The sequence below is a fragment of the Danio rerio genome, chromosome 16, assembly GCF_049306965.1.
Source record: "Danio rerio strain Tuebingen ecotype United States chromosome 16, GRCz12tu, whole genome shotgun sequence".
NCBI lineage: Eukaryota > Metazoa > Chordata > Actinopteri > Cypriniformes > Danionidae > Danio > Danio rerio.
Genome location: NC_133191.1, coordinates 7837136 through 7854898, shown reverse-complemented (window position 1 = coordinate 7854898; position 17763 = coordinate 7837136). Strand labels below are relative to the sequence as shown.

Genomic DNA, 17763 nt, shown 5'->3' with positions numbered 1-17763 from the left:
TTTATGCAAAGGAGCTTTCTGCTACTGTTGAATATCAAATAGATATTATAAATACTTTTTTATGGCACTAACAAAATAATCCTGATAGTGATCTCTTGTTTTTTGTGTTTCTGGCACCGCATAAAACTTGTGTGAAAGAAGGGAACATTTCCGTTATTTCATTTTTTTTGGGTACGCAAATTAATCTGGGTATGAATATCAGCAATAAACTCTTTACTTAATACATTCATCATTTTATCTCTGTGACTCTGTGGTTCATTTGAGGATAGTAGTGTTTTATTCTAGTTGTAAATCTCATGTCATTTCAAACCAATATGCCTTTCTTTTTTTCTCCAGAACTCAAAGGAAGTTATGATAAAGTATTTTTTCAAATTGTTTTGACACCACAAAAAAAAAAAAAAAAAAAAAATGGATGAGTTAAAACAAGAGTTAAACAAGGGTAAAAACCCACTGGTAATTTAATAAATAAACACAATTTTAAAAAAATGGCCAATCCTTTTGCATGATAAGATATTTATTCCTAGGCTGGGATCATTGAAGCTGCATGGAAATAGCAGTTTGAACCTTTAACCCTTCATATTTTACTCAAGTAGAGAACCAAATACTAGTGTTTGGATACTGTGTGAGACAGAACTATTGTAGTGTACATTTAATTAGTGTATTAAATTATTAATTTATAAAAAAATAATTTAAAAACAATTAAAATTATTAAAATTATAGTGCATTGGATTAGTGTATTAAATTATTAATTATTGACACATTTTACAATCCTATACTATAAAAAAAATATCTGTTAATTAACAGTTTCCGTATTTTGAGATCCACAAGTGTTTTCTGTGTATTTACGGATGTGAATTTCATTATGAGAGCTTTAACTCTGCTCTGTTGATTTTTGATTTTGAAAATATAACTCTAGAGTTGAATAGGGACTTTTATTGACATTTTTTTGTTGTTTGAAATGATATCATGTATAATAAATAAAAAGTGAAATAATAAATAGAGAAATAAGTCTGTAAAATATCAGAAAATGTACTGGCAGTGTGTTACAAAGGTATTTCTATCATAAAATACAAGACCCACCCAAACAATCTATCCTTTTAAATTATTAAAAATGTTAATAAAAGTCAATTTTTCAAGGTTAAAAGTTGTTGGAATAATGATCCAGCTCCCAAAATGCAATTCAAAAGCAGAAATAAAATCATTTTAAAATAGTAAAAAAATAATTAATTAAAACACGAATAGAAAAAAAAAACCCTGCTAATTAACAGATTTTCTTTTTACATTGTAGTCCTTTATTTACAGTCAAAAATATATATTCCTTTGGAGAAGATGCTTATGTTTTGAGTGATTTACACATCCTGTAGTGTCTGTGACAATATTCAACTGTAGCAGAAACATCTTGAGTTATTTGAGATTAGCAAGAAGATTTATTCAGTCACAAATGTAGAGTCAAACTTTTTTTTTTTTTGATTTCAATAATCTTCAATCAAAGTCTGACCATCTGCTTCCACCTTTAGAGTAGCAGTCCTTCTTGACATCAACCTAAGGGCTTCCATAGCAGCTGTATATGAATATTCTTATCCACGGCCCTCCTACCATTAGTTTATAAGGAAATGATGAAGAAAAAAAGGCTCACCCCCTACTCAAAATTCAATTTCATTTGAAAGTGCATCAACATACTGGAATAAAAGTCACAGCAATGTTCACAAATTCACAGAGACATTAACATTTTTTGAGTTACTTGTCCAATGACGCAAGCACATTTTTCTTTCACTTGCCGAGATAAACCGAGACAAACATGCAAGCATTAAAGTCTGCATGAGCCAGAAGTTGCTGTGACGTATTTCAGCTTGCTTAAAAGGAATATTGAGTAGGGGGTGAGGCTTTCTTTTTGCACGTCATTATATATTATTTACATAATGCTTTCAGCTTATTATAACAGCTCGTCACACAGTGATAAGCACAAGTTTTCCACATTCAAACCTAAGCGATTTTCACTGGCGTCAAGCAGAAGAGTATGCAATATCACACCTAGACTTAGATGGCGCTACACAACTTTCAGCTTCCGACACCCGCTTGTAACACAGAAGCAGAGGAAGAGGTGAAGAATGTTTTAACCAAGCGGCAACCTCCCGCACTCCCTCAGGAAGCCAATACGGAAGTAACTAAAACTGCAATTCATCCAAAATTCCGCTAGTCCTGGCCGCTCCTGGCTCCAAAACAGAGCAAATTTCAATTGAGCCCACTGTTAGAATGGCCAACTTTACGGCAGAAAAAAAGGTGTTTACAGCCTGGTACAAAAAAAAGATTTGGTTAATACAGCTAATATTACCCTTCATGACAACTGTGAGGGGGTGAATTTTTTTATAACTCATCTGTTTTCTTTATACTAAGTTATATTATGTTTGCATAATTAAGGGCGTGGCCACTTGAGTGACAGTTAGGTCTCGTTGTTCGCCGTCACGTCACCTCAGCTGAATCCTGCAGATTAGCCACTGAACTCGCCATATTTATCGTATTTCTGTGTTGTTTTATGAGGCTTTACACAGTCAACTGCCTTTTGGACTTGTTTCCTACAATTATTAGATGGCATGGCATGCTGTGTGCACTTAATTGTGCTCACAAACCATTCACGTGGCCTCCGTTTCCCATGTGAGTAAAGTTATATACTTATATACCATCTCTATACATGTATTTGTTTTATTTAAGGTCATTTATCATTTATCGTTTATATTTATATTTAGAGCTGACAGATTGATTAGCTGTAGGCTCTAGAACAGTCATCTGAAGCGTTGTCATACAGTGTTATGCTGGATTTCATCAATAGTCTTACATTACTAACACAGACTATATCTGAAGTGTTTGGAAGTAGTTCGCGTTTTCCTCCTGTTGAAAAACGTCATAAGAACAATGTTTAGTGGCTCAATGTATTACAGCAGTGTTTTAAAAGTCTAAACACTTTATTGATATAGTGTACAACCAAGCACAAGTGGTCAGAATACAAACGAGTCACAAGTGATGAAGTATTAAGCATTTCTCCCAAAATAAAGTTTCTGAACCAGGTCCAAGCTAAATGCCAGCATGCGTCTGTAGCTCCGCTCACTCTCCGCCTCTTTGCCCTTGTTTGGTATCCCGCCGTGGGTGTGATGAAAAAAATTGCTAACCCAAAGGGACGTTTGTTCAGATGTAGCACATTTCTAGAGACAAATTACTAACATAAACCAACACACACACACACACACACACACACACACACACACACACACACACACACACACACACACACACACACACACAGACACACACACACACACACACAGACACACGCACACACACACACACACACACACACACACAAGGACTCAGTATTGGTAGTGTGTTTATGTGTATGTTTGACCTATATAGGCATGAAAGGGAAAGCATCCATTGAATCTCACCTGCCCTGACCCATAACAGAAATCACTTCTCTTCATGAAAGCACTCAGTTTTCAGGCCTGGGGCCGAGAGACTTGCTTTGAAGTGACACTCTATCTATGTGTGTGTGTTGCAAGAGAGAGTGCGAGAGGTTATTCATGTGAGCACAAAAATACATTCTTACATCCTTTCTGAAAGAACAATATCTGAAGTCCAGGTAAATGTCTTGTCAGAAGGTATACGTGAATGAGTGTGTATGTGTGTGTGTGTGGGAGGTTTAGGGCCCTTTTGTTAGAAGCTAATGAATGTACTTATGTGTGTGCGTGAGGTGATAGTAATCTGAGCCTTTCACACTCTCACACAGAATTGTTTTGTGGAGGAAAATGGAGGTTCTTCCTCCTGGTGACCTAGAGTTCACGGATCCCCTCTGATGTGTGTGGCACAATGCATGTGTGTGTGTGTTGGTATCTGCAGTGAGTTCAGCCTTTTGCTCAGGCATGATTAGCATGATTAGTCGGTAATGGAGACAGTGAGGAACGGGGGGAAGGACACGTCACACCTGTCCTGAGGACAAGTGATCAGTTATATCAACTCTAAACTTCCAGGCTGGTATCTCTCTCTCTCTTTTGGTGTCTGTCTCCTCCGGATGTGCTGATATAGGGATGAAGGAGATGGATGGATGAGGGTCAGGAGAATGAAAGAAGGAGGGAAGTGTGTTTCTTTGCTGACAGGAGAGTGATGCACGAATCCAGAGGAGAGGAAAACATCTCCACAAAAGTGTTTAGTTAAAACAACAATAAATGCATCAAAGTGTATATAGTTGTACATTTATACAGTTAAAATGAGCATTAATGAAGTGTAATACAGTGTATAAAGTGATGAAAAGTTGGCTTTGCTTAAAAAAAAGTAAGTAAAAATGTTACCTTAAAATGGTTAAGCAAATTAACTATGTGCATAATTATAAGGTCAACTTCATAGTCCCAAGTTAAAATGGGTTTACTACATGTGAAAGTAAAATTACTGATCGTGTTTTACAGTGTAGCTTCTTATGAATATTTACAATTAAGTTACAATTTTTTGTTTACATACATTTTACACTCCCCCGGCGTCCACCACCCCTCCTCCGGTACCGTTCATTATTATTGTTTAATATTTCCCATGTTTAACAGAGCGATGAACTATTCACAGTATGACTGATAACATTTTTTCTTCTGGAGAAAGTCTTATTTGTTTTATTTTGGCTAGAATAAAAGCAGTTTAAAAAAAATTAAAAAGCCATTTTAAGGTCAAAATTATTAGCCCCTTATTTTTTTTCCATTAGTCTATAAAACAAACCATCGTTATACAATAACTTACCTAATTACTCTAACCTGCCTAGTTAACCTAATTAACCTAGTTGAGCCTTTAAATGTCACTTTAAGCTTAATAGAAGTATCTAATCAAATATTATGTAGTCATCATGGCAAAGATAAAATAAATCAGTTTTTAGAAATTAGTTAATAAAATTATTATGTTTAGAAATGTGTCTAAAAAAATCTCTCTGTTAAACCGAAATTGGGGAAAAAATAAACAGGAGGGGTAATAAATCAGGGGGGCTAAAAATTCTGACTTTAACTGTATATTTAGACAAGTTCAGAAATAAAAACCTCTAAATGCCATCTGAAATTTACCCTAAAATGAGCATTATTCTCAGCTTCCAATGCTTATGTTCAGCTTTTTTACTTTGAATGCAATGGAAAGAACTTACTCGTCACTATAAAAGTAACTTTTCTGAGCCTACTAAATAATTTTAGAAGAAAATATCAAGCAGCATTTAGAGATTTTTCGAAAATTCCTTTTGTTTAGCTTTTAGTCAGAAATTCACCAAGAAAACCTTTCAGTAGCCTTTCAGCTCTTGTAAACATTTGATCAAACTCTTATCTTCATTCGAAAACAACATTAGGCAGAAAAAAAAAGTCATCATTACATCATTGCCAAGGAAAGTAAATTATACACCAAATAACTAGATCAAATTATATATATATATATATATATATATATATATATATATATATATATATATATATATATATATATATATATATATATATGTATGTATGTATGTATGTATGTATGTATCTGCAGTTGAAGTCAGAATTATTAGCCCCCTTCAATTTTTTTTCTTCTTTTTAAAATATTTCCCAAATGATGTTTAACAGAGCAAGGTAATTTTCACAGTATGTCTGATAATATTTTTTCTTCTGGAGGAAATCTCATTTGTTTTATTGCGGCTAGAATAAAAGCTGTTCTTAATATTTTAAACACCATTTTAGGGAAAAAAATATTAGCCCATCATTATACAATAACTTGCCTAATTACCCTAACCTGCCTAGTTAACCTAATTAACCTAGTTAAGCCTTTAAATGTCACTTTAAGCTTTATAGAAGTTTCTTGAAAAATATCTAGTTAAATATTATTTACTGTCATCATGGCAAAGATAAAATAAATCCATTATTAGAAATGAGTTAATAATACTATTATGTTTAGAAATATGCTGAAAAAATCTCTCCATTAAACAGAAATTGGGGAAAAAAATAAATAAGCAGTCTAATAATTCAAGGGGGCTAATAATTCTGATATGATATGTATACATTTTTCACCACTTTTCCACCTGATTTAATCACTTTTGTTCAGTTTTTAGTCAGAAATTCACAAAGAAACCTTTCAGTAGCCTTTCAGTTTTCGTAAACCTTTGATCAAACTCTTATCTTGAAGGGAAAATATATATACCGTGTCTCCAAAAACACCAACCAAAATTAATTGTCAAATTAACCTCCTACTTTAATTATATTTTGTAATTAGATGATATACATACATTTTCCACTTTACCTGATTTAATTCAATCTATCTTGTCCAGTTTTTAGTCAGAAATTTGCGAAGAATACATCATAATTACATCATTGCCAAGGAAAGTAAATAAGATTATTATTCTAATGCACAGATTGCGCTGATTGCAATATTCCTGTACAAAATTTAGTCATTCTTATTCCTGTAGCAATCTTATTTTTGCATCATATGTTATTGCTAGGTTTTTTTTTTTTGAGAAACAGTGTATATTTATACATTTATAATTCAATATTACTTAAGTAAATACTATAAATTTTCCAAAAATATTGTTTTTATTTTCATAAACTTTCCAAAATTACATAATATTGATTTAAATATGATTTGAAGAGGATATCCAAAACGTTTTTTTTATTAAACATAAAATTGACTCACACTTACTAATATATATATATATATATTACATTGTATCCTTACATTAAACCAACAGTTTGTCTGTTTTGTAGCATTTTCGTTTCAAAAATAGTATTTTTAGAAGCATCTTGTCTAAATCAAAGAGAACGTTCTTGGTCTCAACTTGAACAAACTTTGAAAAACAAAGTCAAACTGTCTCCATTGTGTCTCCATTCTTCATGATGATCTGTGGACAAAAAAAAGCATGGATTTGAGTGCAACTTTCTTCATTTGTCTTCCTCCCAATGTGTGTGTTTGTGCAGTAGCTAAGTGTGTGTTAGTCGTCATGCAGAGATGAGTGTGTGTTCTGCTCTTATCTTAATGGAATCTGAGGGTGGCTGTTTGTTTAGCTGAGGGCTGGGGTGTGGTAGACTCCATTACAGGGCCTTTGTCATGCTAACCTGCGGCTCAGCGCTGCGCTCCCTGCCGGGCCGCAGCTCTTTTGTGCGCGCTGCTTTCTCAGCGGGACTGTCTACACTGCACGGCAGGAGCAGGCTGGGGGCCATCGTGCCCCTGCGTCAGGCCTAGGGTCTTGTGTGCTCTGCGGGGTCCCTCTGATTAGCAGCCTCTCGACCTGCCCCTGTCCCCTGGCTCTCAGCGTCCACGTCTCCTCCTTTAGTACTTGGGCCATCCGTCACACGCCCCACTTTATCCTCAGGTCTGCTTCTCTCTCTCCTGCCGCTCCAGTGTTTGGGGTCGCTCCGTATATAGAGAGCGAGAGCTTTTCTCAGACTAATTTGAGCGATTTAGGGATAAGGATTTGCGTTTGGCTGGATGGGATGATGTGCCATTTGGTGCACCCCAATCCCCCTCCTAATTCCACCTACTTAATAAAGTACGGAAAAAAAACTCATCAGGATTTGCTGAAGAAACAGTGTATTAGGCTTCAAGACAACAGACAAGATCATACAGACGTCCTGTTAAAAAAAACGGAACAGGCTCGATTTCACCCCAAAATTTCCCTCAAAATTCTCTTTTGAAATAAACTTTTAGGACATTTTAAATGTATTTCCAAATGTTATTTAGTAAACAAACCAAAAGCTATTAATAATCAAGATACAAAGACAGTTGTAGCCCAAATTATTAGACCCTCTGTAACATTTTAATTTTCAAAATACGAGTACTGAAACTGAACAGGGTTCGTTTTCACCTCCAAATTTCCCTCCAAATTATCTTTTTAAACAAACTTTTAGGACATTTCAAATTGATTTCCAAATGTTTTTAGTACATGAAACAAAAACTATAAATAAAGACAGGGGTATAGTTGACGGTCAAATTATCATCCCCACTGTGAAATTTTAAGTATTTTCAAAATACGAGTATTAAAACTGCACATGGTGCGATTTCACTCCCAAATTTTCCTCCAAACTCTTTTTTTTTTTTTTTTTTTTAATTTTAGGACATTTTAAAAACATTTCAAAATCTTCTTTGTACACAAAACAAGAATTATTTTAAGAATTATTAAAAAATAAAGATAGAAAGACAATTGAAGGTCAAATTATCATCCCCACATGTGAAACTTTAATTATTTTCAAAATGTGAGTACTGAAACTGGACAGAATTCGATTTGACCTCCAAATTTCCCTCCAAATTATCTATTTAAACAAACTTTTAGGACATTTTAAACACATTTTCAAATGTTCTTTAGTAGATGAAGCAGTTGAAGGCCAAAATATCATCCCCACTGTGAAATCTTTATTATTTTCAAGTACTGAAACTGGACAGGGTCTGATTTCACCCCCAAATTTCCCTCCAAATTCTCATTTAAAACAAACTTTTCGAAAATGTTTTAATCAATTTCCAAATGTTCTTTAGTACATGAAACAAGAACTATTAATAAAGATAGGGGTATAGTTGAAGGTCAAATTATTATCCCCACTGTGAAATTTTAATTATTTTCAAAATATGAGTACTGGAACAGGGTCCTATTTCACCCCCGAATTTCCCTCCAAACTCTTTTTTAAAACAAACCTTAAGGACATTAAAACACATTTCCAAATGTTGTTTAGTAGATGAAGCAAGAACTTGTAATTAAGATAGAAATACAGTTAAAGGTCAAATTATTAGCCCCACAGTGAAATGTAAATTATTTTCAAGAACTGAAACTGAACAGGGTTTGATTTCACCTCCTAATTTCCCTCTAAATTCTCTTTTTAAACAAACTTTTAGGACATTTTAAAAATTTCCAAATGCTCTATAATACATGAAACAAGAACCATTAATAAAGACAGGGTATAGTTGAAGATCAAATTATCATCCCCACTGTGAAATTTTAAGTATTTTTAAAATACGAGAACTAAAATTGGACAGGGTGCGATTTTACCCCCAAATTTCCCTCCAAAATCTTTTTATTTTTTTAAATTTTAGCACATTTTAAATGCATTTCCAAATCTTCTTTTGTACACACAACAAGAACTATTAATAAAGATAGAGGTATAGTTGAAGATCAAATTATTATCCTTACTGTAAAGCTTAAATTATTTTCAAAATATGAGTACTGAAACTGGACATGGTCCGATTTCACCCCCTAAATTTCCATGCAAACCATCTTTTAAAACAATCCTTTAGGACATTTTAAACATTTTCAAATGTTGTTTAGTATATGTAGCAAAACTTTTAATTAAGATAGGAATCCAGTTAAGGGCCAAATTATTATCCCCACTAAAAAAACATTAATTATTTTCAAAATACGAGTACTGAAACTAAAAAGGGTCCAAATTCACCCCCAAATTTCCCTCCAAACAGAGTAGTTTGTGAAGAAAATATTCGCTTTTCCTCCATTGATTAAATGTGTTGTGTTAATTATAATGAGAGGTGCGGTCTTAAGCTCGGCTGGACCGAGGGGGCAGATTTGAGGGGGATTTGAGCGGCTGCAGACACTAAAACATATGTCTCTCTGGAGGAGGCCACAACGCTAATTTAAGAACAGTAGCACATCCCTCATCAGAGCCCTTTATGACGACCCACAGGCAAAGAGCCCGAGAGAAAGGCCAGAAAAGAGAAAGAGAGAGAAACCGGTAAAACATTTTGTCTCAATGGTAAAAACCACCATTGTTCGATTCGTATTTATAATAGGTTGGTACTGCCTGGTAAAGTGTGTGAGATCAGTAATACTTGCTTAAGTTTAGCCACTTCAGGAGAAAAAAATGTGATCTTTTTATTGCCTGGGATCAACCACAACATTCCCCAACCTGTTAACCATATGTCCTAATTCCTTGAAGTTATTCCCAACCAAACTGATATGCAAATAGTTCACTCAGAAATGAAAATTCTGCCATCATTTACTCATCATTTACTCATCTTTCACTTGTTCAAAACCTATTAGAGTTTCGCTCTTCAGTTGAAGATATTAGAACCTATTGATTTCATAGTATTTTTTTCCAACTATTTAAATATACAGTGGGGGGAAGTGTTTAATACTTTAGATTAAAGGCTTTTTTGGTGATGGCAGCTTAAAGAAAAGCTTAAAAGTTTTTCATAGACTTCTAGAAGTCTATCAAATTTGAGCTTTATTTTGTATTTCTTATTGGATTCGAGTCAGGTGATTGGCTGGGCCATTCTACAACTTGATTTTCTTTCTCTGAAAGGTGAGTGGGTTTGACAAACCACCTGTTGGTGGAACAATCTTTTTGTCTCCTTATACGTCAGACACCCTATAAATACCCCAAACTTCTTGGAAAAATTTACACAAATCTGAGTGTGCTGCACATAGGTGAGTGGGCTTGACAAACCACCTGTAGGAAACAATTTTAAGACACACTTCTACTCTCAGTATGGACACAATCTCTTATTAACGCTCAATACTTCAGGAAAAACATCTTGCAATTCTTAATGTGCTTTACCCAAGTGAGTGGGTTTGAAAAACCACCTGTAGGTGACACAATCTGTTGTTCTCTGTATACACCAGACACCTTATAAGCACTTCATACTTGGAAATCATTATGCAAATCTGAGTGTGCTCCACATAGGTGATTGAACTTAGAAAACCACCAATAGGACACATTTTCTCCTCTCTACAATATATGCACTATACAATCTCTTATGAACCCTCTAAATCAGGGGTGGGTAGCTCGGTCCTGGAGGGCCGGTGTCCTGCATAGTTCAGTTCCAACACTAATCAAACACACTTGAACATATTAATCAGTGTCTTCAAGATCACTAGAAATCTATTAACAGGTTTGTTTGATTAGAGTTAGGGCCTACTCACACTATGCCATCCGTACCGTGCCCAGGCCCGTTTCCCAGATCGTTTGAGAAGTGTGAGTGCGCTGAATCGGGCGGTTCACTTGGGCTTTGGCATGGTACGCTTGTATGTGAGTGCAAAACGCGCCAAAGCCCGAAACTGAAAGCGAGACGTGACTTTTAAGGGACTGTTTCATATAGATTTATTAATCATTCTTACTGTTCAGTAAACGCAAACTGCCGTAGTTTATTAAAGACGCAAACTCCTCACTGCACAACAGCTGCACGCCTTCAGCAGACCTCCTCAATCCTGCAGCACGAGAGCTTTATTATTGTTTATGAGCGCCAAAAGTGGCGGATCTGTAGGGCGAAATATCTGACTGCGTGTCCCCGCATCCCTAAGGACTGTTTGGCAAAATATTTGACGGCATATCAAATGACTGAAACGATATAACTAGAGAAATCTCCACTGTGCTGTTGAGTGAGAGCGCTTCTCTCTGAACAGCGCAGTAGCGATGACGTAAGCGCGCCGAAGCCCGTTTGTGGTGTGAGCGCGGGCTGTCGGGGGAGACGGTAGGGGGGACAAGCGTGCTTTGGCCCGGTTCGAGGCAACTGTACCTAGTGTGAGTACGGCCTTAGAGCTAAACTTTGCAGGACACCGGCCCTCCAGGACCGAGTTTGCCCACCCCTGCTCTAAATGCTATAAAATATATTTCTAGAAAAACATTTTACATGTCTTAGACTGCTTTACCCAGGTGAGTGGATTTGACAAACCACCTGTAGGTGGTACACTTTTAGGACAAACTTCTCTCCATATGGATAACACAATCTTTTATTAACGCTCTATACTTTTGGAAGAAACATTATGCAATTCTTAAGAAGCGTTTCCACAGCACACGACAATTAGGCACGACTGTTGGAATACGCCCTCTTGTGGCAGTCGCAGAGAAACTCATGGACCGCTAACACTTTTGGAGAAAACATAAAAAAAAAATTGTATTTTTTATTACTCATTTATGAATATAATTTTTAGATAGATTTTTGCAATAGAAAAAATCCACAAAAAAATAAAACCACAAAAAAAACTTCTATTTCTCATTTTGCTCGCTCGGGCCTTGGACAACACTAGAATACAATCACATCCGATTGGCTGGTCACATACGGTCTTGTCACAGTAGCAGCATTATATCAGATCGGAACTCCACGCAGCTCTCTGACTACTCTCCATTGGAAATGAATGACTTTCGGTCGGTTGTTTGTCGTGTATAGTAGAAAAACGGCTTTAGTGTGCTTCACAGGTGAGTGGGTTTGACAAACCAATAGTAGGTGGCACATTTTTTTGCTCTCCGTATGCACCAAACACCTCCTAAACACCCCATACTTTTTGGAAAACATTAGAAAATTGCTCCACACAGGTGAGTGAGCTTGACAAACCACCTGTAGAACACCTGTAGAATCTCCTTTCTGTATGCTTGGAGAGAGAAATAACCCTGTCTACTAGTAAATTAGCATTTATGTATTGATGTTCTCTATTGATTTGAAGGCCTTCTTCTACCCTCACTTGTACATCATTTTAGTTAAAGTGTCTGGTACATGAATACATGTAAATTCATCCAAATGCACTTCTTTTAAATATTTATATCACCGGCCACTGTGGCTAGTAGTTTTCTAACGTTACAACGTTATCACCATTTTCACTAGCCATAATTTTGTTCTTAAAAAAATATATTTTACATGCATAAATTTGACTTTGACATGCTAAAATAGTTTATTTAAAGTTTGTGTGTTTGTCCACATGCCTCCTTAATCATTTCACTTTCTGTGTGTCGTGTATGAGCTTGCTCAATGAGCATGAGCAAATGGGTCATGGTTTCATAGTGTTATATTGCAATCAGTTTTTATTTCACATGACTTTTCAGAGCTCAAAATTTAAGGATTTACCAAATTTATCTCTGACTATACTTTTTATTTAGGAAAACATTTCTTAAAAAACAAAGAAAACAATTGACTTTTAAAAATAAGTATTGTCGTGTATATAAGACTATGCACAGAAGTCTGTCCTGGCTAAAGGTCACATAAATGGAAATATATACATATATATATATTATATTATATATAATATTATTATAATATTATAAATATATTATTTATTGCTTTAATGGTAGATGAATTAATCTCCCATTAAAGAAATATTGTAAAAAAAAAAAATTAAACCACATTAACAAAAATAAAAGCAAATCACATGCACACGGTTAACGTTTGACCCATTAGACCCATCTGTTCAAAGTGAAAGCAACTAGTGCTGCTTACAAAAAGACAAATTTGGAGTGCTTTGCAGAAACGGTTGCTTCACGAAAGGAAATGGGAATGCGCACGCGTTTTAAACAGTCACGCGCATCACCTCAGCAGTTAGCGCGAGTGATTATCCTCTCATTCGGTATTCACCTGCTTTCTTCTGCTTGCGCGAAAACAATTATTTTTGTTAGTCGTGCTGCTTCTAGATTCTAAGATCACATTTGCACGCATATTGGGTCATCCTTATTGTCGAACCCTACTTTTAAAAAAGCTACAATTTAAAAATTATTTTCAACCAGCCAAAGTGGCTATAGGTGGTGTCTGTAACCCGCCAAAGCTGAAATCTACCCGCATTTGGCGAGTTGGTGGGTGTTAAAGTAAAGCCCTGTATATATATATATATATATATATATATATATATATATATATATATATATATATATATATATATATATATATATATATATATATATATCTTTTTTTTTTAAGAGCTCTCATTACTAATTGCGATTTTTTATTTTTTTATTTTGTTTTTGGGAATCCGCAAACATGTTGACCCTAGATGTCCATAACACATTGTTTGTTCTCGTAATCTGCTGGCGGAGTCATTAGGAGAGCCGGCGGGGTCAGTTCTGGCTTAGCGGCAGTGGAATATTAACTCATTCTCCTGGGCTGTAATTGCAGCAAACTTCCACTGTTTTGAATGGGTGGAGTCGATTGCCTTTGTTTGCCGCTCTCTGGGCAGCTGCCCTCGTCGCAGTCTTTTACTCTTTTACAACTTCTCTGGTATTTACAGTGGAGCCACTCAATGCAATCACCCCATTCACTTTGCCACTCTCACCCCTCTTATCTTCCCTCTCTTTGTTTGAGCGTCGATTTCAACATTTCTCTCTCCCTCTCTTTCCCCTCTGTTTTTCTCGCTGTTTCTCTCTTCAGGGCAAGTATTCGGCTTTATGGGGAGCTGCCTTGCGTCCCGCTGGGCCAACAGCTTGCCCCAGTCTGTGTCCACCTTGTCCCGGAGGCCTGTGATTGTCTGCCACTAATTGGGAAGAGTCTTTACTGCTGCCACGGGTCGACGTAACTCGTCCATCGTTCATCCGTCAATCAATACATCCATCAATGAGTAATCCAGCAATCAATCACTCCGGCTGCTCACATTCACTCACACAACAGACATGCTATAATTTTCTGTCTGGCATTTCATAAGTGGGATGTTTTGCATAGTGGTCTGCTTACATGGAGAATCTTGCTGGTCCAGTGCTGCAAAAAAATACGTAATTAGAGTTTTCTCTTTTAAAGCCGAGACATCCTGTCTGTCTGAGCTCTGGCGACCATCGACACAGACAAACTTCTTCCAGAATGGTGTTAGACACTTCCTGTGTGTGTTTAGATGCTTGAGGACAGGAATAGTTAATGTTAAATAGATGGTTATGACTTTTTATTTATACATCGTAAAAAAATGTAATGGCAAATAGTCAAGGCAACAAAATGTTTTAAGTTGGTTTAACTTGTTGTAATAAGTTAATCAGCTTTCAGCATTTTTTTTTAAGTTATACAAAGATTAACATAATATTTTTAGTCAGTTTGATTGCTGCAAGTTGAGATGACTAGAAAAATCATTTGATTCAACTAAAAAATTTAAGGCAGCAAGATTTTTTTGCTGTGTATTTACATTTTTATTTATTGATATTTATTTTTATGCATTTGGCAAATGATTTTATACTATGCGACTTACACTGCATCAAAGGTAGCAGTTGCAAGTCTCTTAAAAATTATTTTCTTGTTAATTTGTGTTGCAAGTGGAATTTTTAATCTCACAATTGTCATTTTTTTTTCACAACCAAAGTTTCTATGTCCCAATTTAGTGTGTAAATGTTGAGTTTATGGGCCTATCATACACCCGGCGCAGTGTGGTGCAAGACGCGGTGCAATAGTCTTTTGGTAGTTTCAGCTTGGCGCAAGAGTCGTTTTGAGGCGTTGCGCTGCGCTGTTTAAATAGCAAATGCATTAGCGCTCATTTGTGCGCCCATAGGCGTTCTGGTCTAAAAAGGAAGGCGTTCTAAGGCGGACCGCTGGCGCGTTGCTGTTTTGAGAAACTATAATAGATTTTTCATTAGACCAAAACTAACCCGGTCTAAACTCCGGCGCAGAGTTGCGCCTCGCTTACACACTGCTTAATACGCACAAGAAAGCAATAGGCAAATATCTCTACATATGAAAAAATTTAAATATTAAGGATATATATAGGATATAATAAGAATAGATATAGGATATAAATATAAAGGATTAAAATATTACAAAACATATTATTTTCTAGCCTACATAAATATGAAAAATCCCTGCTTTTATGTCTTCTTCATCTCGGGAGGCTTTTTCAGTTCATTCATAACAATTTGCTTTTGTATAATGTTATTATTATTAGCAGTATTATTTATTATATACATATTTATATTTCTTTTATTAAAAACAAGCTTAGATTTGCCCACCTGTCAGGTCTAAGACCGTGTGGGGCATGGCAGGTGTATTTGGAAATAACTCCGTATTTTGACCACACTTGGTAATTAATGTTCATTTATTCATTTGCTAGAAATTAGAACTGAATTTAGAAATAGTTTTGAAACAAATCTTTGCGCTTAACAAACGAAATTAATTATTTATAGGCTAATTGATGTCTGTACGTAAAGGTTTCCCTATCCAAGAGCGAATGTGAAAGTGATCTATTATCTCTCAGTCTCATGCAGTAGATGCTCTGTTTAACAGTTTTCTGTTAAAAAAACTGTCAACTGTTAACTGTTTGCTTGTGAAATGCTAATTTTTACCACTTAGACTTACTTTACGTCCTGTAAATAGCGAATGCGCTCTTGGCGCGACGCAGCTGAATCTTAAAGGTAATGGGAGATGAGACTTTAATTGGTTTATTCTCAAAACACACCTATAACTCATTAAGAAAATAAACTCAACCCTTTTAGACCATGCGCCTTGGCGCAAGGCAGATTTCCCATCCTTAAATTAGCAAAAACGCGTCCTGACACTCCCTGAAAGCGTTTGCGCCCTGCGTTTTGCGCTCTGCGTTTTGCGCTCTGCGCATGGACCGTCAAAATAGAGTCCTATATCTCCACATTTTACAAGTCTGTGAAAACGAAAAAATTGTGAGCAATATCGTCTGAACTGTGAGAAACTACAAACTCACAGTTGTGATATATTAAGTAGCACTTGTAAGAAAAAAAGTACAAAATGTAAACTCAAATGATATTTTTATGCAATTCCATCGCAATTCATAATTCTAAGTTTATCTTAGGTTATCTTTAGATGGTTATCAGAACATTGAGTTAACATCTGCCAAGTTGCGATTCTTCACAGTATGTCTGATCATATTTTTTACAGTTTTAAAGTCAAAATGATTAGCCCCTTTAAGCTATATATTTTTTTTGATAATCTACAGAACACTTGAGTGACAACTAGGTCTTGCTGGTCCTCTGCTGATTCTGGCTGATTAGCTGCTGAACTCATATGTATCGTATTATTGTTTTGTTTTATGTGGCTTTATACAGTCGATTGCCTTTTGGGATTATTTCCCACAATTATCAGCTAATATGGCATTAATTGTGTTCATAAACCATTCAAGTGGACTCCATTTCCCAGATGAGTGAAATTATACCCCTGTATACAATTTCTCATTCATTCATTTTCTTGTCGGCTTAGTCCCTTTATTAATCCGGGGTTGCTACAGCGGAATGAACCGCCAACTTATCCAGCACATTTTTAGGTGAATTGGGTAGGCTAAATTGTCTATAGTGTATGAGTGTGAATGGGTGTGAATGGATGTTTCCCGGAGATGGGTTGCAGCTGGAAGGGCATCCACTGAGTAAAAACAGGTGCTGGATGAGTTGGCGGTTCATTCCGCTTTGGCGACCCTTGGATTAATAAAGGGACTAAGCCGAAAAGAAAATGAATGAATGAATGATTAGCTGTAGGCTCTAGAACAGTGATTTGAAACGTTGTCATTATGCCTGGATTTCATCAATATATGTATATATGACTATATTTAAAGTATTTGGAAGTAATTCAAGTTTTCATCCTGTAGAAAAACGTCCTAAGAACAATGTTTAGTGACTCGATGTGTGTTTTTATATAGTATACAGCCAAGCATATGTGGTCAGAACACAAACGAGTCACAGGTTATGAAGTATTAAGTGTTTCTCCCTAACAAAAACGATAGCAGGAGTCTGTAGCTCCAGTGAGTCTTGGTAACCCCCAGTCGGTGCGATGAGGAACAAAATATCGACGGTGGGCCACGTCTACTTGTAGTATTTTTATTTGCGCTCTTCAAAAATCTATAGGTGACATCATGGATACTACATCCATATCTTTTACAGTCCATGGTTCAGACTTTGATTGAAGATTACCAAAACAAACCTTTTTTTCTTAGTGGTTTAACTTGCAAGGATTCATTCTTCACCTAAAGAATAACAAAGTGCGCTAGCAAAACATACGCTAATTTGACTTGAAGTTAATGAGAGATGAAGCATTGCAATTTTAAACTGTGCCTTTTGTTTATTCAGGTTCACAAAAAACAATCTGATGGTGTAAATTCTT

At 35.8% G+C, this 17763-nt stretch overlaps 1 long non-coding RNA gene across 2 annotated transcripts in view; it reads left to right on the top strand.

The window, feature by feature from the left end:
* Positions 1-15061, top strand: part of LOC137487875 (uncharacterized) — a 115352-nt gene extending 100291 nt beyond the window's left edge. The window contains exon 6 of one of the 2 annotated variants that reach the window (XR_012391990.1): positions 14104-15061. This is a non-coding gene — a long non-coding RNA (uncharacterized lncRNA). The remainder of the gene's footprint in view (positions 1-14103) is intronic. The other variant, XR_012391995.1, reaches the window with a different exon arrangement.
* The last annotated feature ends 2702 nt before the right edge of the window (positions 15062-17763 follow it).